Source organism: Formica exsecta, unplaced genomic scaffold (genome assembly GCF_003651465.1).
Source record: "Formica exsecta isolate Colony F162 unplaced genomic scaffold, ASM365146v1 scaffold201, whole genome shotgun sequence".
NCBI lineage: Eukaryota > Metazoa > Arthropoda > Insecta > Hymenoptera > Formicidae > Formica > Formica exsecta.
This window is the reverse complement of record NW_021849308.1, coordinates 2,140,178-2,165,177: the sequence shown is the minus strand read 5'-3', so window position 1 is coordinate 2,165,177 and position 25,000 is coordinate 2,140,178. Positions and strand designations below refer to the sequence as shown.

The 25,000-nt window shown below is 43.0% G+C and overlaps 1 protein-coding gene across 4 annotated transcripts in view; it reads right to left on the bottom strand.

Moving 5' to 3' along the window:
* The window catches only part of LOC115234611 (CUGBP Elav-like family member 4), a 714,297-nt gene that overhangs the window by 548,380 nt on the left and 140,917 nt on the right, over positions 1–25,000 (bottom strand). The window contains exon 1 of one of the 4 annotated variants that reach the window (XM_029805806.1): positions 20,016–20,806. The exons of the other annotated variants lie outside the window; for them this stretch is intronic. The gene's annotated coding sequence lies outside the window, so the exon portion shown is untranslated. Of the gene's footprint in view, positions 1–20,015; positions 20,807–25,000 lie in introns of those variants that run through there. 4 annotated transcript variants of the gene reach the window in all.

The window sequence follows — 25,000 nt, the reverse complement described above, 5'->3', positions numbered from 1 at the left end:
CCATCGCGCCCCGTCATCATATTCCGCGGTGATTTTGGACGGTCCGAACGAGAGATCGTTCTCTCGTCGGCCTTTGATGTCGCCATGTTCTTCCGGCGGATGAAAATCATTTTGGGACATCGTCGCGTGCGCGGCACGAGATTTAATTTGCGCCGGCAACGGTCGCGCTTTAAATCCTCGTATCTGGCCGCGATACAAAGCTGACACTAATATGCAGAAAAAATTGCCGCGTTTACGGCAATGAAAAAAAAAAGTGGTCGGAGGTGGAGAGAGAGAAAAAAAAACACACGGACAAACCTTTATTCCGCGCGGCAACGGTCAATTTTGTTACGAGACTAGCAATTTCGTGCCGATACATACGGGAACTTAACAGTTACGTTCACGTAAATCTGTTTACCAATCTATTGTTACGTCGGCGGATTCCGCGCCGCGCACGGCCGAGCCGGAGAGGGCTCCGAGTTCCTCTAATCTACGAAAACCATTTTGGCGCGCTACCGCGGGATGAAATTTAATTCTTGTGCATGTGCCCGTGCCTCTGTTGCATGCGGGCGTGCACGAGATGCACGAGGCTGATGTGACGAAGAGACGCTGCTCACGGATCGATAACCCACCGCGTAGCTATTATGCAGATGTAATTTGGCCGGCAAACACACTACCGGGTCCTATTCCCATCTCGACTGGCAGCGACTGCCATTCTTCTTCCCTCCTCGTTTCCACGTTTCTCTTCTTCTCTCTCCGGTTAATCCGGTCTTCGCTGTCGTCCCCGTCGATCAATATCGAATTAATTTCTAAATTGTCAGTCGTTTTACGCAATTGTTCCGTCCTCATAGAAGTGATCTTGGTTACTATCATTGTCTACTTCTCGCTGGTAAAAGCGCTTGTCGCTCTCAACTTTCCGAATCAATCTTAATCTCAGTTCATCCTTAGGACAACACTTAGGATTAATTGCAAATGACGTGTACCTCGCGATGGACGGGAATGAATCTCAGTTATGACGCGCGAGACAATTCTATTCCCCTGTCAATAGAGAACCCTAACCTCCGGCGACGGCATCACTTAGCAGATAATCGTCGGAGAGGGACGAAGGGTGTAGGATGATCACCGTAATTGGAGGCGTCCTGACCATAATTAGAACGCGCTACTGCGCATGACATCGATCAAGCTCCCACCAGAGTCAGGTTAGCGTGCTATCAATAACTATCAATTCGCGCTAGCTGTAGCCGAGATGGGGTCTCTCTTAGACGAGCGATTGCAAAACGAGAGAAGGAGAAAGGGAGACATCCATCATTTTCAAGAACCTGTCTAACCTTACGTCGCTCGAGGCACTTGCCCTGGGTCAAAACGAATAAAGAGGCGATAAAGAAGCGTAACCCGTGTCAGCAACGTCAGTCCTTCGTCTTTCATTGCTTTTCGGAAGATCATGGAAACTCCATTAACCCAGCAGCGATCTGATAAAACGTAAAAGCAATCAAACCATACTACATCAATTTTACGAACTTACATCACGCATAAGTAATTTACGTATGTAGATATATGCGAAAATGCACTTGTTGTAACAGGTAGCTGGGGTGGAAGTTAGAAGAAATCAATTTGTAATAGAAGGAAGAAGCGTTACACACAGTCCTACATAATCGTATTTTTAGCAAATCAATCTCATCGATCCTTCGCGATTGCCGTATTTCCTTTTATCAAGCATGACGCAAACGTGCCATTCGCGAGAATAATTAATCATTCAATTATTAAACGATTCAATAAAAAGGACGCTCTCTAACGGAAAGAATTAATACGAAACAGAATCTTCTTTCGATGCAGCAAATTAACAGCTATTACGATCTTCAACCGCATCGTAGTTCTCTCTTTGAGTTATGTGGTAACTTTCTCGCCACGTTTCATGGTCATTCAGACCATTCTACGAAACTGCTCACTCGCAAGTTTTATTACTTCGTTCCAGGACTGAAATGGAGTTTACGATCGCGCAATGACAATCAGCTTTCTTCGCCACTTTCGCTCACGGCCCTTAGTTTTTCGATGCCGAGGAGTTGAAAGCTTTTTCAAGTACGATAAGAAGCTCGGAGAAGAATATCTGGCGCGTATATCGAAAACGAGCGAAATGTAAACCCGATGACATTGTTACGTTCGCGTATCTATATCTGCACAGACGTGCGGATGATATAAAAAATTTCACGCACAATTATCGTGAGTACGCACGGGCATATACTATGTATACGCATATAACGCGCTTTGAAACATCTGCGTGCGGAGTTGTACATGGCTACATTACATTTCCGGCTAATGGAAGTGGTAGATTGGAATGAGATAGAAGCGCGGGCGGAGAGGGCTAAAGCATTCCTGATATTTCTGGAGCTCGAAACGCGATGGTTCGGCCGGTTATTCCTGATAATCGACCGAATTTCAGCCGCCGCGGCAAATGTATTAATTCGCGATCGTTCTGCACGGCGAATCGCCTTTTACGCAACGCTCGGGAATTCGGCGAATGTCGTACATAACTTTCAGAATCTCCACCAATTTCGATAATGATGTTTGGTATTTGCTGCTCGTGAATTCATCGGGTTTACGTTTCGCGAGACGAGTAATGACAAATCAATGACTGATCACAAAAATTATTATTACATAGAAAATAAGAATTGTTTTATATGCGCTTGTATAAAGCGAGAATTTTATAGTATTTAAAAAAAATTAAGTCAAAATAAAATTTCTTATATTAGTATTTTCTCACAAAAAAATAATATATTTTCTTTTTAATTTATTTTTGTTGTAGATATATAAAACAGTAGCGATTGCATATCAGACAACGATCGAAATGTAATTTAACTCGTAAGTACCGATAAGACAACGAAGCTTGAACAAAAACTAATTAGTGGCATATATCGAGGTGAATCAAATCGCGATAGCCCGCCCATCACGGTGTCGCTCTCAAGATGGTAGATATCAGAGCTTCTACGAAAAGGGTTCGTAGGATATTGCGCGATAGCGGTTTATTTCGCCCGTCTAATAATTATCGGCCAATCTTTATGGCCGGATCGTAAAGTTTAAAACGACTTAAAAGCTCGTCACAAATTAATATCTTCCGCGAAGAGAGGAAAGGGAATGCATTATAACGTAAGGCTGTTGACCAGTCATCCTAAACCTTCATTCGCTCGCGCTTTTGTCCGCCAACATATATTAAATATCGTCGCCATACTTAAAAACATAAAAACATTTAACAACTACATTTGTTGCGTTACAACTACATGCATTGTAATTGCATTGTTAGCGTGTAATGAAACGTTTTTTTCGCTGCCTCGTGACTCACGCTACGACCGCGATTAAAAACAAGAAAGTTGAAAGCTCATCGCTGATTCTCATCGACAATTATTAATCCTACGTTGGCGCACACAGCGCAGACATCAGATTTTCGTTTACATGATAGTTTTCAAAATTTTTACAAAACTTTCTTCTCATCTAACGACGCGAAAAGTCAAAGTTGAAAACTAAAATTCGTGATCGCGACATGTAAAAGTTACCGCGATAGCAGAAATATCGTGGGAGAACCCACGAAGCGGCTGCAAAGTCGGGTCTCGGTACTCAAGAGTACGAAACGATAGCGTGAAAGCCGACCTCATATCGCGACGTTATATCCGCTCTGCAAACCAGAAGCCACATGGCGCCGACGCACGCGTTGACCACGAGACCCTATCGAGTTATCCGGAGGCGAAGATATTTTCGGCCCCCTCGAGTGCCGTAAACTTCGGTCCGGGTCACCTTCGAGTCGAAAGTCAAACGTATCTCGATACAAGCATCTGCGCGATGCCTCGTAGAAGCTACGCTTTCGCAGCCGCGTGTTAGAACGCGCGACGGCAATTTAATCTATGTAGATACGCGAGACGAACGATATAAATTCGCTCTCGCCTCCGCTACCGGTTCATTTAAAAGAAACGCGACGCAGCTGAGCGGGTGCGAGCAGCATTAGGTGAAATTACAATTCGGCAACTGGGAAACTGTAGCCACGTCGGACTTCGTCGCAACAGATCCGAACGAGTTAAAGCGGAGCTTCGCCGGCGACGTCCTTATTAGGTTACAGTTACGGAGTAAGGACGCGGATGTAGAAAGCTAGAACGAAGGAGGACGCGCGCAAAATATTCCTCGAGATTAAACACCCCTACCCGGATGCCACTGTAATCCGCTATATGCCAGTGAAGTAAGTCGCGAAGCGTCGACAAAAATGAAGAAGAAGTGTTTGCGTTGATGCCAAAACTTGCATTAGCACGCTATCCGCGGATTATCTGGCTTCGCATAACGCCGAGGAGGCAAATCGTGTATACAATGGTTAAATCTTGAAGAGAGATGCGCAGCTTTATTTTATACGGCGTGTTCTCTCGGCGGCTTGTCTCGAGATCGAACATCCAATAAACAATACTCCGTCTGAAGATTTCTTGTAGAATTCGCGAAATATCTCGCGGATCTTCATATGTATGTGTGAAATGTTCTGTTAAAATCTATTCCTTTTTCACATTTCTTTGTGAGAAAACGCGAAAAGTTTGAAAAAGAACGCTGATTACCTTTTAATATAAATTAATAGAGGTCATCTAAAAGTTAATTAAAAAAATGTATCTGCAATATGATGCACAATCAAGATATACAATCGACTATTCTGAAAATGATAAACGCTCCTTTTTATTTGCTATATAAATCTAATTTATGTTTATTATTTTGTTTACTGCAAGCACGCGATATTGTCTTTTTTATTACATTATATATTTTATCTCGTTTAAAATTAGATTTTTATCACAGTATAGTATATCACGGAGGAATAATCCATGTTTCGCAGAAAAAAATTAATACTTTACGTAATACAATGTCGAAACATAATGCATAATGGTCGATCAGGCATGAATTGCATGGTGTTTTATGTATTATGTAGGCATTCTACCGCGCATAATGGCAGCAATGTATTAATACCTCGGTTAGCTCATACGTATTATAATGAAAAGCCGAAATGATTCATGTATGTGTGTATATTTAATGCACCGCCTACGCTTAATTTTGTTTTACATGTAGACGCAGTATTATTATGCCTTGGAGCTACTGCGCAACAAAATTTATATATTGTTCGCTCGATACGTTTCCCGCGTACGGTACGATATTTTTCATCGTAAGGGCAAAAACATTTAAAGCGAACCACGAAAAAAAGTTTTGATCTGAGAGGGGCGAAAGAGGGAGACGATAGAAAGGGTCACTCGCGGGAAACACGCCGATGGTCGGAGGTTTTGGCTTTGACGTCGGGGAGAGGCGTCGCGACGCTGTTTGCGCAGCACTTTCATTAGCCTGCCTCAAATTACTATAGTTCAAACACCGAGCGTCGCTGCCACTCGCGTTGGTATGCAAAAGCGACTCCGTTTTGTCAAGGCAAATATCGATGCTAAACACAAGGCGAGAGGGGTAAAGGAGGAGACAAATAGAGAACGACGAAGTTTCCATTGCTCTTCTTCCTCTTTCTCCTCCTGACTCCTCATCTCCGTCACCGTTCCCGGCCACGACGACCGAGTCGGTAAAGAACGGGGGGGGGGGGGGGGGAGGGGACCGATGTATGGTCGATGTACGGTGAGGAATAAGGGAGCGAGAAGGGGGCGACGGACGATTCGAATGGACAGTCGGACGAACGGTGCGCTATTATTGCTTCTGTGAAGATTGGTAGCCGGCAGGACGCGGCCAGTGGAAATATTACGTTTCGTGGTGGCGCGCAAAAACCCTGAGGACTGGCTGAAAGAAGGGGGACGGGGGGGGAGGGGTAGTATAGGATAGGTGGCGCGGGATGAGAGGCGATGTGGTGACGTCTGGATTCGCGACGCGACAGGGTACGTGTAGGCCCGCAGCTCCAACACATCCGCAGAAGAGACGAGATCGATATTTCCGATATAACGGTGAGTTTAGTACAAAAAAAAAGAAGTAGAAAAGAGAGAGAGAGAGAGAGACAGAGAAAAAGGATGAAAGAGAGAAGGGGAGGGGAAGAACGAACCGGGTCGGTGACCGAATCGCGGAACGCGTAATCTGTCCACGGCTATCAGGCGAATATCGATCATATATAAATGGCGAAATTTTGTATCAGGTGTGGGCGGTCTGTGCATCACACGCGGTACAGCGTGACAAGCGCGAACTTCACGGACGGCCTCAGGTGCAACCAGAAATCATCCGACATTCGCAACCAAACATGCGACATTGATCTTCCAACCACCATGGACACATAGGGTCGGGGGGAGGGAAGGGAGAAGAGGAGAGAGAGGGAGGAAGGGAACGAGGGATATCGAACATTTCGAGGACAGTTTGCGCGGAAACATGTGTACGACAAATCCTTCGGGATTATAGGCCGCACGGTTGAAGACCGACACTGAAATATGTCCGCGTGCGAGAGATATGGCCGGTCTTTGAATTACGTATCCGAGTGTCTGAATATACTGATCGGAGAGATATCGATCGAAAAGCGGGCGGAAAGGAGGGTTGTAGTGTCCGCCGGGATTATTTGCGTGAGAAAAACATTACGGCGCTCGCGCTAATGAGATATTACTTAATTAACCTTTTGGCGTGTAAATTACGTACTGCAAAAAATTACCATAATTTCAGAACGCGCCTGCATTGTTTTAACGCCGCCATTGTTATTTATGGCGGAAATAACGGATAAAGAGAATCATTAATCCTGTTCTGAAAATTGAGGTTGGCTGAATAAGCTGAAGTGCGATAAAGCTGCCCCCCAAAAAAAGTACGGCTGGCAGTGATCCAGACGTGTTTACTGCTGAAATTTGTCTTCGTGAACTAGCTAGAGACGCGTACACGTGGTAGACGCGTTGTAATATGCATAATATCGACAGATATATCATTAGCAATTTAACGGAACAATAGATAAAAAAAAATTCGTGTAATATAAAAAAAATTGCAAATAAAGAATTTGACGAATTAATACATAGTAACTTGATATCTTTTTGTCCTTGTTCAATGCTCTCTCAAAAATCACCAATTAGTAATTAGATTCCAATTAGTAATGGTAAGACAAATTAAATTTCAAATTTCCCCGCACGGCAATCTTTATCGCAATAAAGAAGAAATGATCGCCGAGATCCTGTTGCACAAAGCATTCTGGAGCGAGAACTATACAGACTATGTATGCTAAATAATGTGACGACGAGTCCGACGACGGGCGATGGGAGGTGCGAGGTCCTGCAATATTCACATGACCCCTTGCCTCGTCAACCTCTCCGCTCGCCACAGCCACTACTCTGACGAAGAGAAGATCTACCCTATCCTGACGAAACACTTCATTTATCAAGCTCCGACATCTCGTCGGGTTGCCTGGATTTAATTACGTGAAACAAGTCGCCGAAGGGGATATCCTCTGGCTCGTCTGGCATTCCGGCATTGAAGAGGACAGCGCAATAAAATGCAAGTAAGAAAATTATCGTTGATACATCGCGTTAAAATCGAAGGTTCGAGATATAAAACTCAAACAATACATGATTATCTTGCAGACGCAATTATCTTCACTTGCGAAAATTGTTAGTTTTTCCATATCTTTCTTCAGAATATATCGCAAAAATTATTCTATATTATGATATAAACGTTAAAATGCAACGTATTTCAAGATGTTTGTCTATTTATAAGAACATCGCAAGTATACAATATTTTTAAATTATTTAAAAAAAGAATCGAAAAGCAAAAAATGTATTTAGACATTTATTCGAATCTATCATTCACGTGGTCACACAACTGTACGACCGCGATTAAACCGATTGAACAATCATTGTAGCGCCGCTTGTACATCTGACGGCTGGTTTGTAACTCCTCCGCAAGGACAAGTAATTACCCAAGAGCGAGAACTTCGTCAGGAGTTGAAGCGGAATATGCTGAGGCCGCGCGCTCGGTACGCGAGAACTACTCCGCATTATGTCGTTGTGATTCGACGCCATTGCAACGGCAAAACCGGGCACGATTTGTCACATTGTGTCGCGCGAGATAACGCTTATTCACGATATTAACGACTTGCCGCCGCAGTTCGTAGCGGCGAGTTTGCGTTAGGCATCTTATTGCACGAATATAACACTCGCCAATTTTTAACGTCTGCGGCAAAAAGGATGGTTAACGATCGGAACTTATTACACACAGCAAATTTATCTCGGAGACGTTAATTTTCCAATTATCAATGCAAATGATCGAATTAAAACGCTGCATTCGTTATGAAAATGAAGGTGGCATAATAAATTCTCTTTCTCATTTCTGATACGATAAAAGTTTGTTTGAATGTTTCATATACAATATAAAACACTGAAAATAATGAGGATTCAAAATGAAAATACTAATAAAAGAAAAAGGAAGTTTGCTAAATTCTGTAATGCTGTACATTGGCTCTGTAAGTTGAATGGTAAGTTGGATTATTTATTCGTTGCCATTGGATTATTGCTATACTATTTGGACAGTGAGGTTACAGAAGTAGTAGTAGAAACCATTGGTAGAACTAAGTACACTAAGCTCCCGTTTACACGAACAGTCTAGATTAAGCAAGCCTGGCTTAAGGATATTTCCTCTTCCTTCCTAAATTATAGTTTTACCTATGATATAGTTGGAGAAAGGAAATTTACTTAACCAAAGTTAGAATGTGGAAAGCGCGACGTTGCTGATGCAACCGTTCCTAACTCGTCTCTTTGTTACAAGCGTGGGCTTATAACGGCCATATCCCACTGCCGGCGTTTTGCATATATATTCGACGATGTAATCGAATTGGGCAAAATGAAATTTCGGCGGCGACGCTTCCGAAAGCGATTGTCCGAGCGCGTCTTTGATATCCGGCGTAGCCGACAGGACTGCGCCCGCGCAACGACGTTTCATTGTCGCCCGCGCAAGTACGCAATTAATTTCTGTCTGTGCTCGCCGCGGGGGAATGCAAATACGCGGGGAGATTTTGCAGGAGTAATTCGGAAGTGCCGCGGTATACCGCGCGCATTATGTTGCCTTTTCCCCTTTTCCTTCCCCTCGCCCCTTGTCCATCGTCTCTTCCACCCGCGCGCTTTACCCGTCCACCGTCGTCTCTCTCACATTCACCCTCACGCTCCTCACATTTTCACTCACTCTCTCTCTCTCTCTCACTCTTCTATCTGTGTCCTTCTAAATGTTTCGCTCTCATCCTCTCTATCTCTCTTTCTCTCCACCTACGCACTCAACTTGCGCTGGCTTTTCGTGGGGCTGTTTACGCGCACGTTCACACACGACGTGCGCGATGCACGCGTTTACGCTTCCGAAAGCGATTGTCCGAGCGCGTCTTTGATATCCGGCGTAGCCGACAGGACTGCGCCCGCGCAACGACGTTTCATTGTCGCCCGCGCAAGTACGCAATTAATTTCTGTCTGTGCTCGCCGCGGGGGAATGCAAATACGCGGGGAGATTTTGCAGGAGTAATTCGGAAGTGCCGCGGTATACCGCGCGCATTATGTTGCCTTTTCCCCTTTTCCTTCCCCTCGCCCCTTGTCCATCGTCTCTTCCACCCGCGCGCTTTACCCGTCCACCGTCGTCTCTCTCACATTCACCCTCACGCTCCTCACATTTTCACTCACTCTCTCTCTCTCTCTCACTCTTCTATCTGTGTCCTTCTAAATGTTTCGCTCTCATCCTCTCTATCTCTCTTTCTCTCCACCTACGCACTCAACTTGCGCTGGCTTTTCGTGGGGCTGTTTACGCGCACGTTCACACGCGACGTGCGCGATGTACGCGTGAGCGGCGTCCGCGTAAAGCGGACGCATCCACACGAACACGCATGCAAACTCGCATGTGTGGATGAGGGAACTCGAATGGTCCACGGGACACAAAGTTGTCGCCATCGATTCGCGTCGCGCATCCGGATGAACCCGTGGCCCTCTGTATCGCTTTTTTGCATCTTGACAGTCGTTCCATCGTGCCTCGGTGTTTTGATTTTTTAATATGTACGCCACTTTATCGTGACACGCATGGGTCGATGCGATAAAAAGTCTCACGTCCGTCAAAATTTCGTTTCAAAAGTCGCGCATTGCGAGCAATCTCTTCAATTAATTCATCTACACGTAATTCCAACGAATTAATAGAATTATTCTTTTTTGAGGTGTTTCTTTTTTTATACATTTTTTGAACGTAAAATAGAATAGATGCAGACTCATGATTAGAAGAAAGCAAAAAAAGAACGAGTGTGAAAAATGAGATTAAAAGAAATTAAGCTTATTATCACAGGGAATAATAAATAATTTATAGAATAAATCGGGAATTCGAGAGATCAGTAAATAATTATTTTACTATTGATAGAATTCATGGTCTGGATACGTTTTTATTTAAATCTAATATAGAATACATGAGTAAAATAAAATCGACTCATGCTTGCGTTTAGCTTGTGCAATATTGACTATGGCATACATAAAGGAAAAACCCTATGTTGATGTACAAAGCTTTCCTTTTAGCGGGATCTCGTGCAACGTGCGATAGCGCGTTTTGAGTTTCAATATTAATACCAGCACTTACTTGCTCGTAAGTGTCGCATTACCGTGGCGCTCTCGCGCGTCGTCCCTTTAAAAACCAATGGTTCTTTAAAAAACAATGCGGCTATTCTCTTTCTCCTCGACGTTTCTCATTTCCTTGCTGATCTGCTTCACAAAGGAGCCGTTGCCGTCGATCGTCGCGAGGAGGACGACGACGGGGGAATTTAAAGTCGACTCCGCAACGATGTACGTATGTAACAGTAGCGTCAATGGGCGTCGATGCGACGCGATTGACTCGATTGAAATTCATAGGGAAACGAATTCGTGGTTACGCGTCGTGAGAAAGAGAGGGAGAGAGAGAGAGAGAGAAGGAAAGATAAGGGACAATTCTCGAAATATACGCGACCTAGTTTCTTCCTAGTGGCGCGCAGCAGACTCTGCCTCTGCCATGCTCCGAAAGCCCTTTTACATTTCATGTACCGCGTATTCTCAATACGCCATAATAACGCGGTCGTCATACATACGCGCGTCTGTGAATTGTGCCACGCGCGGTGGTACATATCGCGCGGTATCTTCGCACGTCATTCTCGCCTTTCGAACGTGCCATCGATTTTATGCCATTTCGATCAGACTCGCGCGATTACGTCACCTTTCGACTTCGAAATGGAATTACACGCAACACCTGATTTCGCTCTTCGCGAAATAAAGGAATTTACGGAATTACAATTGTAACATTTTAACAAGATTGTGTCCTCTTTTTTTATATAGATCTGGTATAGATATTTATCTTCTTTAAGCGCGTAAAAAGATAGAATTGTAGGCAACTCAACAATTATTTCTATAACAACAGGCTATCTTATTTGGAACTTTAATTCTTGTGAGAAATATCGTTTAGTGTTCTTTTTGGTCATTATAAAGCAATAGGTATTTACCTTAAGAAATAAATAATGTAACGATAATATTGCTTTACTACTTTACAATACGACAAATGCTCTTCCATTATAAAATTAATATTTTACATTTTTATTTTGCGATAACATATTAATATAGTAGCATTTCAAAGAAAGAGAAAGAGCTATGTAGTTTAGCATAAATAATTCATACCACAATATAAATAATTCGTTACATGCATAAATAATTCGTTCGCTATTTCTACGATATCACGTGAATATTTCATGATATCAAAATTTTATTATTCAATATCAATTTCATTTCGATTTACCAATTATATTTTTTATGAATTATCTAGCATTTCCTACAATATATATATATATATATCTTCTTCATTTTTGAATTTTTTGCCCCTCAAAAAATTTTGTAAGGACAAAAACAAGTGATAGTCGGAGGGTGCTAAGTCCGGGGAATATGGTGGATGCGACAGAATTTTCCAGCCTAGTTCTGCAATTTTTTGACGAGTATCCAAAGCAGCATGTGGCCTGGCATTATCATGATGCGGTATGATGTTCTTCCTATTGAACATCGGCGGCCTCTTTTCTTGGACTGCTGTATTTAAATTATCCAGTTGCTGACAATACTTCTCCGAATAATGGCAATTACATTATTTAATAAAGTTTATTGACGGTAATAAAAATTTGTATTTTGTTTTATTCCAAAAACGGACAGAACTTTCCGGTAGACCTAATATGTATATATATGCGTATATATACATATATATTAAAGATATATAGATCTTTATTGTATGTAATAAAGATCCGCTTTTTAATTTTTAAAGCTTAACACAAAACTTGAAGCAAACTAAATGAACATTGGGAGCAAGATAATTTGTCGTCGATGAGCGTAATGACTGATGGCCTAATATCAATGAAAGAGCTCGACGATTAAAAGCGCTTGGCTCTTGAAGAGCATTAATCGTACAAGAAACGGAGAAAATAATTTAATTTGAAAGTAAAAATACGATCCGTTTTGCAAGTCTGATGGTCGCCCATTGTTTCCCTGCGCGCCTCTAAGATTCTCCGTCTCGTTCCGCCATCATGAAATGTGTCCGTATCCTCTTTGTCTTTCCACCCTCCCGCCGACATCTCCTCCGCGCGTAGCTTCCTTTGTATAATCAAAACTCTCGAACAAATTTTCATATTGTTTGCGATTCAATTGGACAGGCAATTTCCGGGCCGTCTCCGAAAATATCTCTTCTCCTCCGGCACCAGAGCCTTGGCTTTAAACTCTACCACCTCTTGGCCACTTTCCTCATTATCGCGTAACCACCTCGCGAGGAGGAACGCGCCGCGGGGCATGTCTTAGTCACTATTTATCTTACCTATCGATGCTGCTTCATTATCCTCAATTTCAATCTCTGCTTTATGCAGTAACGGACTCCCCGCGGGGCTTATCCGCGAAAACTATCTAAGTTCGTGCAAAGTAAACTTAACATTACACGATGCTGGGGAATCGCGGAAACATATATTAACAGAAAATATTAAGATTGTTGATCCTAAGTACAAACCGAAATAGAAACAGACACTGTAAAGTTACGTAAATAAGGGAGTTGCTTTCTACATAAAATTATTTCTATATATAGTTAGTATATTTACTTCAATATATTATTTCATATATCGAATATATTAAAGAGAGTGGAAGCAGAGCGTTACTGGTCGGACAATGAAAATTTAATATTTCTCAAAGACTGTATTTTTACTTAAAAACAGAATCAATATTTATAAATAAATAAAGATAATCATAAAAACTATAATATTTTTGGAATAAAAGCCAATTTTTAAAATCATTTTTTTTTTTAAGTTTAGATGACAATATACGAATTTTTCAAGTAAAACATTGATCGTAATTGCGACTTGCATTTTGAACGCAGCAAAAATATAAAAATTATTTCTCAGCGACATGATGATGCATGCGATGCATGCTCAGAATTTTTCAATAAGCATTCATTGCTCTTAATGCTTGTACAATGCGGTCATAAATGTCCATGGCGACAGAATCACAAAAATTATAAAGTCGCGTGGATCGCGCGACGTCGCTTTCAGCATTGTTGTGGAAAAGCTTGTTTATCCTCCGTCGCCTAATTGCGAGCGATGCAGTAAATCAGTTTTATGACTTGTCATGATTCATTACCGCGATAACGTTCTTTTGAGGTAGTTACCGGGACTTTCAGTTAGTTGCCTAATTTTTTTATGTATAATGACCCACTGCAAGTTTTCTTTTGTGCGAGGCGTGGTCTCACAGAGACCTTTCCTTGATCCATTAGCAGAGTGGACGGTAGCGTGGCATGTTGTAGATTAACCCGGTGTTAACCCGAAGGAGAGGACGTATTACAAATAAGGAAACGGACCAGAAAAGCGGGCCACATTGCTCGTATTTCCTGGACCCTTCTGCGCCAGTAGCAGCTGCAGGCTGGACACGTCCCACCCCGACAGGGGGACGAGGAAAGGGAACAGGAGCAGAACCAGATTAGAACCCGACAATCAAGCCAATTATACACTCCGGTGACGCTGACCCAGCTTCTCTTCCAGTCCTCTGTGCCGCCTACTTCGCCCTCGCTATTCCTCCTCCTTTTCTTCTCTAGAATCTGCAAGGTTCTCCCGGCTCTTCTACGGCGAGTCGCGTCGAAACCCCACTCGGGGAACTCATCAGATCTCCCGTAATCCCCGTAGTACGAGACCCGAACGAATTGCCCACGGAATTAAGCAGCTCGCACGAGACATTCAATACGTGTAAGACCATATACGAGTTGCAAAGAGGATCTTTGGAAAGTGCAGATAGCTTGTAGCGTGCACATCGCCACAAAATGTTTCGCACAATATAATTTCATTGAAAAACAAAGAAAAGCTCAACTATTTGCAAGAAATTGAATATTGTTAATTTTTAAAAAATTTTAATATAATTATTTCTCGATTATTGTTTATGGCTTAATTTATTAGCAATTTATTTGTGGCTTATATAATGTGCCATATTCTAATAATATTTAATTTCTGAATTATTTAATTGAATTCAATTTCCAACTTATATATTTAATTCTTTCTATCGATCAATATTATATATGTTTCGATTTTAATTTTATTCAATAGACGCGAGTTTTACAGTTTCACGTTGCCTCTCGCAAATCTTTGTCGAGAGAAAATGTAAATTTATCGAACTTCTCATAATATCATAGCATGCATAAGTCGGGACAATGTTGCCCTTTTAACTGCGCGCAATATAAGGAACAGGGGCTAGAGTGTAGAAGCGAGGAAGGTGAAGAGGCTCGACGCTTAGGTCCTCGGGAACGATTCCCTCCGGCCAGAGCTACGTAGCGAGATCGGTCGAGGCCCATGTCTAGAGAAGCACGAGTCGAGCGGCAGATTGCAGTCCAGGTCTTTGGAGGATCATCAAATTAGCGAAAGAGTCTTTGAGGGCGTCTCATGAAGGTGGCCAACTTGGTTGGCTCGTCATAGCCTCTCTACCAGAATTATACCCCCCGCGACCCTTTCACCCGAATGAAGTTACAAACTTCAGTCTTCCTACCAGAGATAGAAAGGGCTTTCCTTCTTCTTTCCCTTTCACGTCTTTCCTCTCTTTCTTACATTTGACTTCCGTCTCCTTTGCTGAGCATGACGCTAATGTCGGCTGAATGCGACTGAAAAGAACTCCCTCTCTCTATCTCTCTTTTTCTCTCTCTCTCTCTGTCCCTAAAGTTTCAGTGCCCAAAACGACTGGACCAACAGCGCTTTCTGCATCGGTTAGATATAAATAAACGAATTTCTAGAAATTACCGGAAAAGGACATTAGAAGCGAGAAGTTTCAATTATAAATTCCTCATATATAACATAGTGTGTCACCAAAATAATGTTTATCTTATTTAAATCTTCATTATTTATGCACAGATAAAGCTATATACAATCTTACTTTCGGATAATTGTCAAATATATTTTTAACTCTTTTTAATTTCTATGAAAAGTTTTAAGTCTTCCAATTTAATATTTCCCTTAATCTCGTTTTAGAGATATTTTTTTATGTATTTAAAACCGCAATATTCATTAGACATAAATTTTTCTTTCGTGATAACAGTAGATAATTAATCTTTTATTATTAAGCATTTGAATTCTCCTTTTTGAGTTAAATCTTAATAATCTTCCAAGGCAGAAAAAAAGTCAAGGGAGAAAAAATCTTTCTCATGCCGCATCCCGATACTGGAATTAAACGATTCTCCCGTCTTGTAGCGTATCATAACCGAACATACGCTGTGAGAAGAATATTTTGTGCAACGTTTAACATAGGCGCAACGCGATCGATCGAGGCGGAGGGACCGCGCGCGCGAGGCGGATGTCGAAAATCTCGTAAAAGCACAAAACCGCCGCGCGAGCGTTTGCAGCGGTCTCGCGTCGACGGGAAATCAGTCGTATACAACCGCGTGTTAACGCGGCGTTGCGCGATATGTACACGAGTATTTTTAACTCAAGGTGCGGACATGCCCTCTCACACGTGCCTAACATGACGCGCGTACGAGAGCACGTACGCACGTTGAAAACGCGCGTGAATGTTTTACGGTCGGCCCTTCGCCTCTCCCTCGCTGTAAATGTACTACCGAACCTGTGTGTGCAGTCGGCCTGTGCCTGAAACTGGGACAGGAACACAAAGCCTACCCGCTGCCCAGTCGAGATACCGCTGACAATACCTGTGAACGCACCGGAGAAAAGACACTCTTTTCATGCCCTCGCACGTAGAAGCGGACCGACCTATCGCTGATAAAACCCGCTGGAAAAGCCCCAGAATATTTTCCCAGCCCAAACTCCCCCTCTCCTCGCGTCCGTTCGCGGCTTTTTACATGCGCGCGAGCCAGAGCGAGACTGCAAAATCCGATAAGCCCGCGTGTAAATTACGTAACGGAAAAAGTTGGTTTGATATCGACTCGTATACTCGTTACGATTACAAGGCTATATTGACCTCGTTCTGACAGTTGCTACGTGCTGCGCGGTAGATAGGTAAAGTACATTAAATGAGATCAAGAGCTCTGGTACCGCCCACCAACGTCATCCTTATCTACAGAAAGCAGGAGACAGAGAATTTCCACTATGAAGATTTGAGACAATACATTCGTAAATCACGATTGTACCTTTATCTATACGATGACGTTTACTCTCTTAGGGTAATTTTAGCCAAGTAAGCCGACAGAAATTGAGAGCGGGTGAGTCGATCTTTGTCGGAAAACCTAAAATGAACGTGATGTCAGCATGCCTGGCTGGGCCGGCGTAAATATTTATATTAGACACGTGCCGACGGAGCAATCGCGAAATGATTTAAGTAAATGGACGGTATATGGATGGAGAGACGGGGAAATCGGTCGGAAATATGGTAACGCCGGTGAGCAAAGAAAGTTAGCCCGGCTGATAAATCCCGCCGATATTTCTTCCAATACTTTTGCTGTTTAAAGAGCAGCTGTCTGGAAATAGTAACGGTAGCTAATGGTGCCTCGAGTGTTTGCACGATCTTCGACTATTTTTAGGTATTCGCAGTGCGAATTTCGTAGCTGTCTATACGTCCATACTCAACACACTATACATTGCATACTATTCAGCGTATACAAGCTTTTCCTTTCGTGTATTCCTGCGAAAAAAAGAACAACTGCAATATCGCAATATTTTGTGATTATTTTCGATAAATGTTTATTATGATTGTATGCGGTTAAGATAATGAAAAAAAAAATAATAATTCTATACCAATTTCTTTTCTCGTTGCAACAAATTATATAAGATAGCTATTTTCCCACACATTCAATTTAATTTTATTTAATCCAACACCTCATATTCCAGCTAATCCTTATAAAGGTGTAAACGAGAAACTCGCGGTTTTGCACTTCTTTTATTTTCTCTCGCTTCCTTCGTGTCGGACTTTTCCTTACTTTCCGCGGAACGGTTTATTATCCTTCGGGCGGCACTTGATATCGCGACGTGGAAATAAGTTCGGCACCGGGACTGGCCACGAGGGGCGCGTCCTTGTTCGCCTCGGCAAACGGTAAGGGGTTTGCTCGCGCAATTCCTATCTCCCGACATTTCTCGATGTTTTCCACGACCGCGGCGGGGCAAATAAAGTTTTCTCAATTTCTACGGAAGATCGAGCTGAGAAACGCTCGCGCGCACGCAAGTACATGTGCGCCTGCAACGCGCCACGTCGTTCGCCGAGGCATGGTCGATCCGCGGTAAACGAGTTCTCCGTCGACGACGCGGTCGAGCGTCGCTCGCGATCCCGCGATGAAACGAGCTCTCCGTCTGATCAAACTTCTAAAAGTGGGACATTATTTTTCCGCCGGAGGGACGCATTCAATTTCCGTTTCGCGCTAGTCCGCGCCTGTCTCTCGAAACTCGAACATCGAGGATATCGCCGGTAATATTAGAAATCGCGACGATATCTCGGAAGGAAGAATAGCTACAGAGATGAGTACATGTCTCCGTATAATCATGTAATGGAATAAAGAGTGGTATTTTCGTAATCACCTAATTTTGCGAGAATTTTTGTGTTTGGATTTTTCTATCTTTAATGTGGAAAAACAGTAAAGCAAAGAACATTTCGCGCTCATGAGACTAAACGTAGCACGCTTATTTTCACTAATGTGCATTCATTTAAAATAAACGAAGTAATTAATTTGATATGCGCGGAACATTTTCCCATGCGAGCGACCGTTCGCATAATTGTTTCAGCATAAAAAATAGAAATCGCATTAGCGTGAGAATTCTTGGCTAAAAATACGGTGCTGCTTTTGAACGGCTTTATTTTTCCGCAGAATTAAAAGGTATCGCGTGAGAAAGAGATTGTATCCGCCAGCGAGAACGATTTTTCGATCACCAGATAAAATCAAAGCTTCATAAAATCGCGCGAACGATTCGATCACCGGAATCCGTCTTGGAATTCTTCGCCGTCACGTCGATTTGTTTCAATTTTCCTCTGCGTTCGTCGTATAGTCATTTCTCCCTCCTTCTAATTACTAGCTCAGCCCAGTGTAATTACCCGCTACCCTCGCATCGCTTGTTGCGCCGGCGGAAAAGCGACGACGGTTTTCCCTTTCCCCTTCCCTCTCCCCCTCCTCCGCCACCCCGTTCTCCGGATGCGAGCGCAAATCGTGAGCGACGAGGCCGGTCGCCGCGAGTCAATAACGGGGCCGCTCCGTTCCGTGATTTGCATGACAATCGGTTCGACTCGAATCGTCGAGCGTCGTCATCAGCGTGACGGATCTGCTACGCCGTCGTTCTCAAAGCAAAAAGCCTTCCCTTCCCGAGCGTACGCGCGTACGCACCGTTCCATCCGAGCTTTTACCGATTCCCCCGTTCCGCGTACCCCGACAGCCCCGGCTGTCGCCGCGACACAGTCGATCGTCTCTGTCACACGCACGGGGACCTGCACGGGATCCCGTCATATTCTCGACCAGGCAAGTTAAGAGCCCTAATTAAATTCAGTCTGGGTACTCTTACCGAGCTCGGTCCATCGTTCATTAAGCGTCGGATCAAAGTAATATTCCCGTAAAGTAGTTCCACTTCGTGGTTCACCCTTTCCACCCTCACCTATCTACCTACCTACCTCGACACGTTCCGCGCTCGCCATCGCGGCACGGGATAGGAGGACATCGTAACTTTCCTCTGGAGATGTAGGTGAATCTTTTATGCCGCTGTCGTACGAGCGATTAATTACCTGGCAAAGTCATCGAGAAATGTTGTCCCGTTCGGAATAAAGAACAACAAAAGACTCGTCTACACGCTCCACATGGAAACGTTGATTTTTCACGAACTTTGCAAATCGCATCGATATTCGTATCGCATGACTAGTTCTCCCGAGAAAAACATCTTTTCCATCAGATCGATTTTGCATTGAATCTTTTTAAATGAAATAGCTTAAAAGGATACAAAATATCAAAACGAAAAAAAAACGTATTATTAACTTATATTTATATCAACGATTATGGATCTCAATTAAAAAATAAAACGAAAAAAAAAAATAAATCTTTAATCAATGTCTATGTGTAATGTGAATGTGTTGATTAATTTCAACAATTACATAAAAAAATATAATTAGATTTTATTAATAATTTTTATGAAATATTTTTAGTTGTTTTTTTATTTAATTTGCATTATATATAACTTATTATGCCATTGCCAATTTGGCAGATTAAAAGTTAAAGAAATTTGATCCAATATACTTTGATGTAATACAAATATTCAAAAGCTTTGTGATTTTAAACAAAGATAATTTTTCTATCTTGATTAAAGTTACAAGTACTGTCTATGTTTCTAGATACGTCATGTGGCTCTATTTAGTATAGAAGTAGTAATATATTAGCTTGATAGTTTCATATATTGGGGCTAAAATAGCTTGGCGCGCTCTTGTACGATTAATAGTTGCCGAATGAGCCATAGAAGGCAACGACTTGCAGCTGTTACACAAGGGGGACGTGAATAATTAGCGGCTGATGTAATTCCTCGATCATTAATAATAATAACATTTCAGATATATATAATTAAATGGAGCACGTGCAATTTTACGCGACGTAATTATACACTATATATCTATAAAATCGAGAAAAAAAGAGTTTTATCGTACCATCATAAATTCATCGTACAAGTAGGAGATCTCCGGATAGGCGATGAAGTCGACCATGTTGCTCCAATGTATAAACTGAATAGCAAATGATGCGTCACTAATTCCAAATTACGCACATAGGAATAAAACTCGACAGACGGAAAACGATTACTGCAACTGTGTACGCGTAATTCTCACAAATTCTCCTTTCTAATGTAATCACAATCTTAACGTTATCACATAAAATCACTGCACTATTGCATAGTTTCATTTGAATATCTGACAAAATGACACTTGTGGTAAAATATCAGGCGTATATAAAATATAAGATATAAAATTGGATATAGAAAATGCGCGCAATACTCATTCAGAACTGTTTAAAACATTCTCGTTTCTCTCAACAAAAATGCACGTGGTACATTTCGAATTTATCAAAATTATCGCGCTGATTCGAGAAATCGATATCGAATCATAAAGTCCGTCAAATGTGCACAAAATCACTCAAATGCTTCTCTTCGTGACAAATAGAGAGATGGCCGTCCGTCACGTAGTAGAGCTCCCTGACACGTTGGATATGTAACAATCTAACGCGGGAGCGAGGGAACGAAAGAATGAGGAGAAAGAACCGAAGGGCGCGTGTAACTGCTCCCAGGGTTGTATCGTGAAAGTCGAAGGGGAAGGTCCACGAGGCGGCCACGAGGGTGGAAAACGGACGGCTCTGTGTGCGCGACACGTAGACAGAGAAAGTGTAGACAGAGGGAAACGCGCGCATGCACAGATATGTGTGTGTGCGTGTTCATGCGCACATATACGTTGCAAATGTGATTGTTTGCGTGTATAATACGGGAAAAAAACGGGAATCTCTCTCCGGCAGGCCACGCTTGCGAACGAAAGCACAAGGGAGAGTAAGCTCGGTCACTGAGGCGTCGCCACTCGGCTTGCTTCTCTCCTCGCGAGAGTGACTCCCCCCTCGGGTTCCAATCCCCTACCATTTCTATTCTATCCCTCCTCGGCGTCCCTCCGTCTTCGTCTATTTTCTCTACGTCTTCTCTCCTCTTGATATCTTTTCCCCGCAAAAACGACCCTCGTCGCCTCGATGCGTAGCTAGATCCTCGTAATTGTTTGATGGTCGCGACTGAGACCTTGCGTCAGACGTCATCCTGATACATAATCGTCGCGCGATAATTACATAACGATTTTACGTCACTTTACAGAAGTATAAAGAAAGTACCACATAACGGCTACTTTTAATATTTTATCAGCAAAATACATATAAATTTCCTTTCATTGCAAAGATGAAATTACTCCATTATCAAAAACAAGCAAGATACGTAGCTTATAAAAAGTACACGTACAAAGCGAAAAATTAACATTACAGTGTATTATCTTCAGGCGAGTAAAAACCAACATAACGATAAGACCGCGAAAAACGGCCATTTTTATACGTTATACCACTCGCAGGCAGTGAATTATGCATAGTGGACGCTCGGAGTGACTGAAATCGTCGAAACGTCATTCGACACAAAAGCGGCGCAGGTGCGCGTTGTAGTTGCAAAAACTTCGTTACGAGGAAATGCAAACAATGCTCGGCTTTGGACAGCTCCGTTCTTTTCTCTGGGCCTTCGCGTTCACGAGCGCTCACCCACCGCCCATTTTCCTTCTTTTTCTCTATGTATATCCCGCGTCGGGCTTTGTGCACGCGCGAGTATCGCCCGCCTTATGCAAATTCGCGCCGACTCCGCTTTCGCCTTTCCGCGTCGCGCCTACGTTTCTTTCCTTCGGTTTGCGAACCCCATGGCGCGACACCGCCAATTACACCGTCGTAAATCGGCCCGCCAATTTGTCACGTCCGCAATTCGTCCGTCTGAATTTCAGCGTTCCTTATCGCGCGTCACCTCGACATCCTCTCCACTTAAGCTCTCTCTCATGATTTCGACGCGGAAAACGAAGGTCTTGAAGCGGTAGCGACCAAAAAGGCGCATAAGCGCGCCTGAGCGTTAATGCATTTTCTCAATTCACACAAGGGACAGTTGTCAAACGATTACGTGCAAGACGGAACATCTATTATTCGCGTACATAGCACGATGCTCCGTCGAAATTATATTTTCATTCGAGACGCGGATTTTATGATGTACATTTTATCGTGTTTCGATCCTTACAACTTTTTTTGGAAATGTAGTTTATCGTTTCTATTCTGCGAATATCATCACGTTTTCGAGATTAACGTTCATGAGCGGATTGAATTCCTTTCTACGAGCTTTGACTTGTATACGAATTTTCTTGTCGTTCGCCAGCGAACATCTGGCGATCTGTTAATGTTGAGGATGCCTAGACCAACACGACGGCTGAAGATTCGAACGTGGCTTACGAGGTAAAGCAAATAAACCAGAATTAAATCTGGAAGGCTTTAATCGCAGCGAAAAGATTCGAAGATTACTATGCGGATTTAGCACGGCATACAAATGAGACCGAGAGAAAAAAGTATACGAGATAAGAAATGAATGAATTCAGGGATAGATTACTGCAAAATGCATTTAAAATTATCCGATGATCTTTGCGTTACGTTGATTGTCTTCCTTTCTCTATGAGAGATAACTTTGACGTCGCTTCAACATTTAATTCCGATGATACCGCGGAGTGATTTAATTCTTATTTTATGCCCAACGCAACGATATTAAAAAATATATCGACGCTGAGCTGCCGCAAAATTGAAATAACATATGTATACGTCGATTAAATATAGCGTTCAAGGAAGGAACGGGATCTGAATCATCGGACGTATGTATAGCAACAAGTTTGACACGCCACGTCAAGCCGCGCGTGAAGTATTACGGAAACGACCGGAAGCGGGGCTGCCCGAATACTTTCTGTCGTCGTTTCTCGCGTGCGCGTGAACAGGCACGCCTGCGCACGTGCAACGATCGCTTCCGCAGTGAGCGCGCGAGCTAAGTATAGACGGTGCTGGCCAACGGCATTGTTATTGCTTGCGCAGCAGCACCGCTCTCGGCTTTGGGATCCGTGTTTATGAAGGGTCCGTTGCTCGATCGAGTTATGGCCTCAGGTGTATTCGGATATTACGATTCAGAGTAGGACCGATCGGTAAACGACCATCCTAAATGCGCATATATATGCACACACACACACACACATACATAACACACGCGTAATTAAAGCGGACGTTTAGGCGCGTTTACCGGAAATGTCCGACCAAGAGACATTTCAATGAATGAAATCGGCGTCTCGAAGAAAGCTCCGGACGCTCGTGGAACGGCTTGTAAAACCGCCTCCTCGGTGAATGTAAGCGCCAGATTAAGATTTGCATAACCGTCGCGTCCTCGGTCGAAATGTTTTAATGATAATTAATAGAACGCGACCTATGCATACATAATTCGGCACGTTACATAACTTGCAATTTTACGTTAAGACTAAGCCTGCGACGAATTTGAAATAGCGAAAACTGAGAGAGATTCTAACTTGTCTCTCAAAGTGAAAACCGCAAGCCTTGAGAGAACGAGCATCTGTTTAAATATTATTCTATCTTATCAGGTGAATGTGATAGAGGGATGAATACATGCCGATGGCCTGACAAGAGTCAAAGGCAGCTGTTTAGATATGCGTTACGCAGCTAAATGTTACAAAATCTGCACGAATGTTAAGCAATTAGCAAGTTTTTAATTTTATTTTTTAGAAAAGAAATATATAAATCACAACTAAAATTTCACAAATTTATGAAAAATCTCTTCTTCCGATAATATTACACGTAATTTTAATCGACAAACAAAAGAAAAACTTATCGCAATATGCCGTGGTACTGCCAAAATTTTAAAATTCGATCAGAATTTTAAGTTAACGTAGAACAAGAACGATATTTATTTCTGTCGTCGGATTGTGAACTAAACCGCGCAATTTCGGACGAAGCGGTTTTGCCGCGACGCATTTATCACGGGAATCGGACGTGCAGATTTTTTTCAGATATATCTCGCAAGCGGCCAACACGCGGAAACCGCGTGCACGCAAAAAAAAAACACATAAAAAAAAGAATGTCGGCGTATGCGCGCGTATGTGCGTCTGCCTCTTCATAAAGTCATAACTCAGCCTGCAACCCCCGGCAACGCAACCCTCGGCATAACATTTAAAACGATTTCCGCTGGCAGCCGTGCCAAGATCGTAGCAGCGTTGTTTCGGGGATAGATTAACGAAACATAACGCCAGTACTCGCTACGGACTTCTAAGGGGTAACACAGATAATGGGAAGGGGCGTGTTGGCACCGCTCTGGCAGTTAAGCAGCATTCAGTGCCGGCGATGCCGCAGCTCGGGGCCACAATCGATGAAAAATTTCGGGAGTTTCGGCAACCCGCCGTTACTTTCCCAAAAGATTTTCAACACGCAAAGAGATCTAGAAAGTATACGTAAGCGTATATCGCGAAGGATATTTTTAAGATAAATTACGGAAATTCGTATGTTCTTGGGATAAAGAGAATAGCGCGTGTTAATATACGGGGTCGAGTATCACGTATTATGGACGCGATAAATGTCTGGCGAAAATCTCTCGGATGTCCGAAGGAGATATCATAACTCTCTAACATTGTGTGAGACGCGTAAGCTGTGCCGAGTTAGCGACTCGGACGGCGGGGGATAATGGGGGAGTACGTCCAGCGTTATTTACGACATTACTCGTCATAAATATGGAGGAACCACCATCCGTGCGGTTCGATTACAGCGCACAGAATTATTTCTTTCACTCTTCTTCTTCATGGCCTTGAAGCGACTTTCACTACATTGCAAGGCGAATGTAAATACGCAAAGATACGCGCGCTCCATTGAAAAGAAACGCAAAATTTCAATGTTATCGAAGGGGAAAGGGGTGTAAGGATGCGCGTACATCCGGCCCTGGCATTTGCAGAGGATTCCGCACGGAAAGTCTGATGATACATCGCGGACTCGCCGCGTCAGTGCCATCTCCGCGCCACGATCGCGCTCCTTCCCTTTATATCGGCGTCTCTTT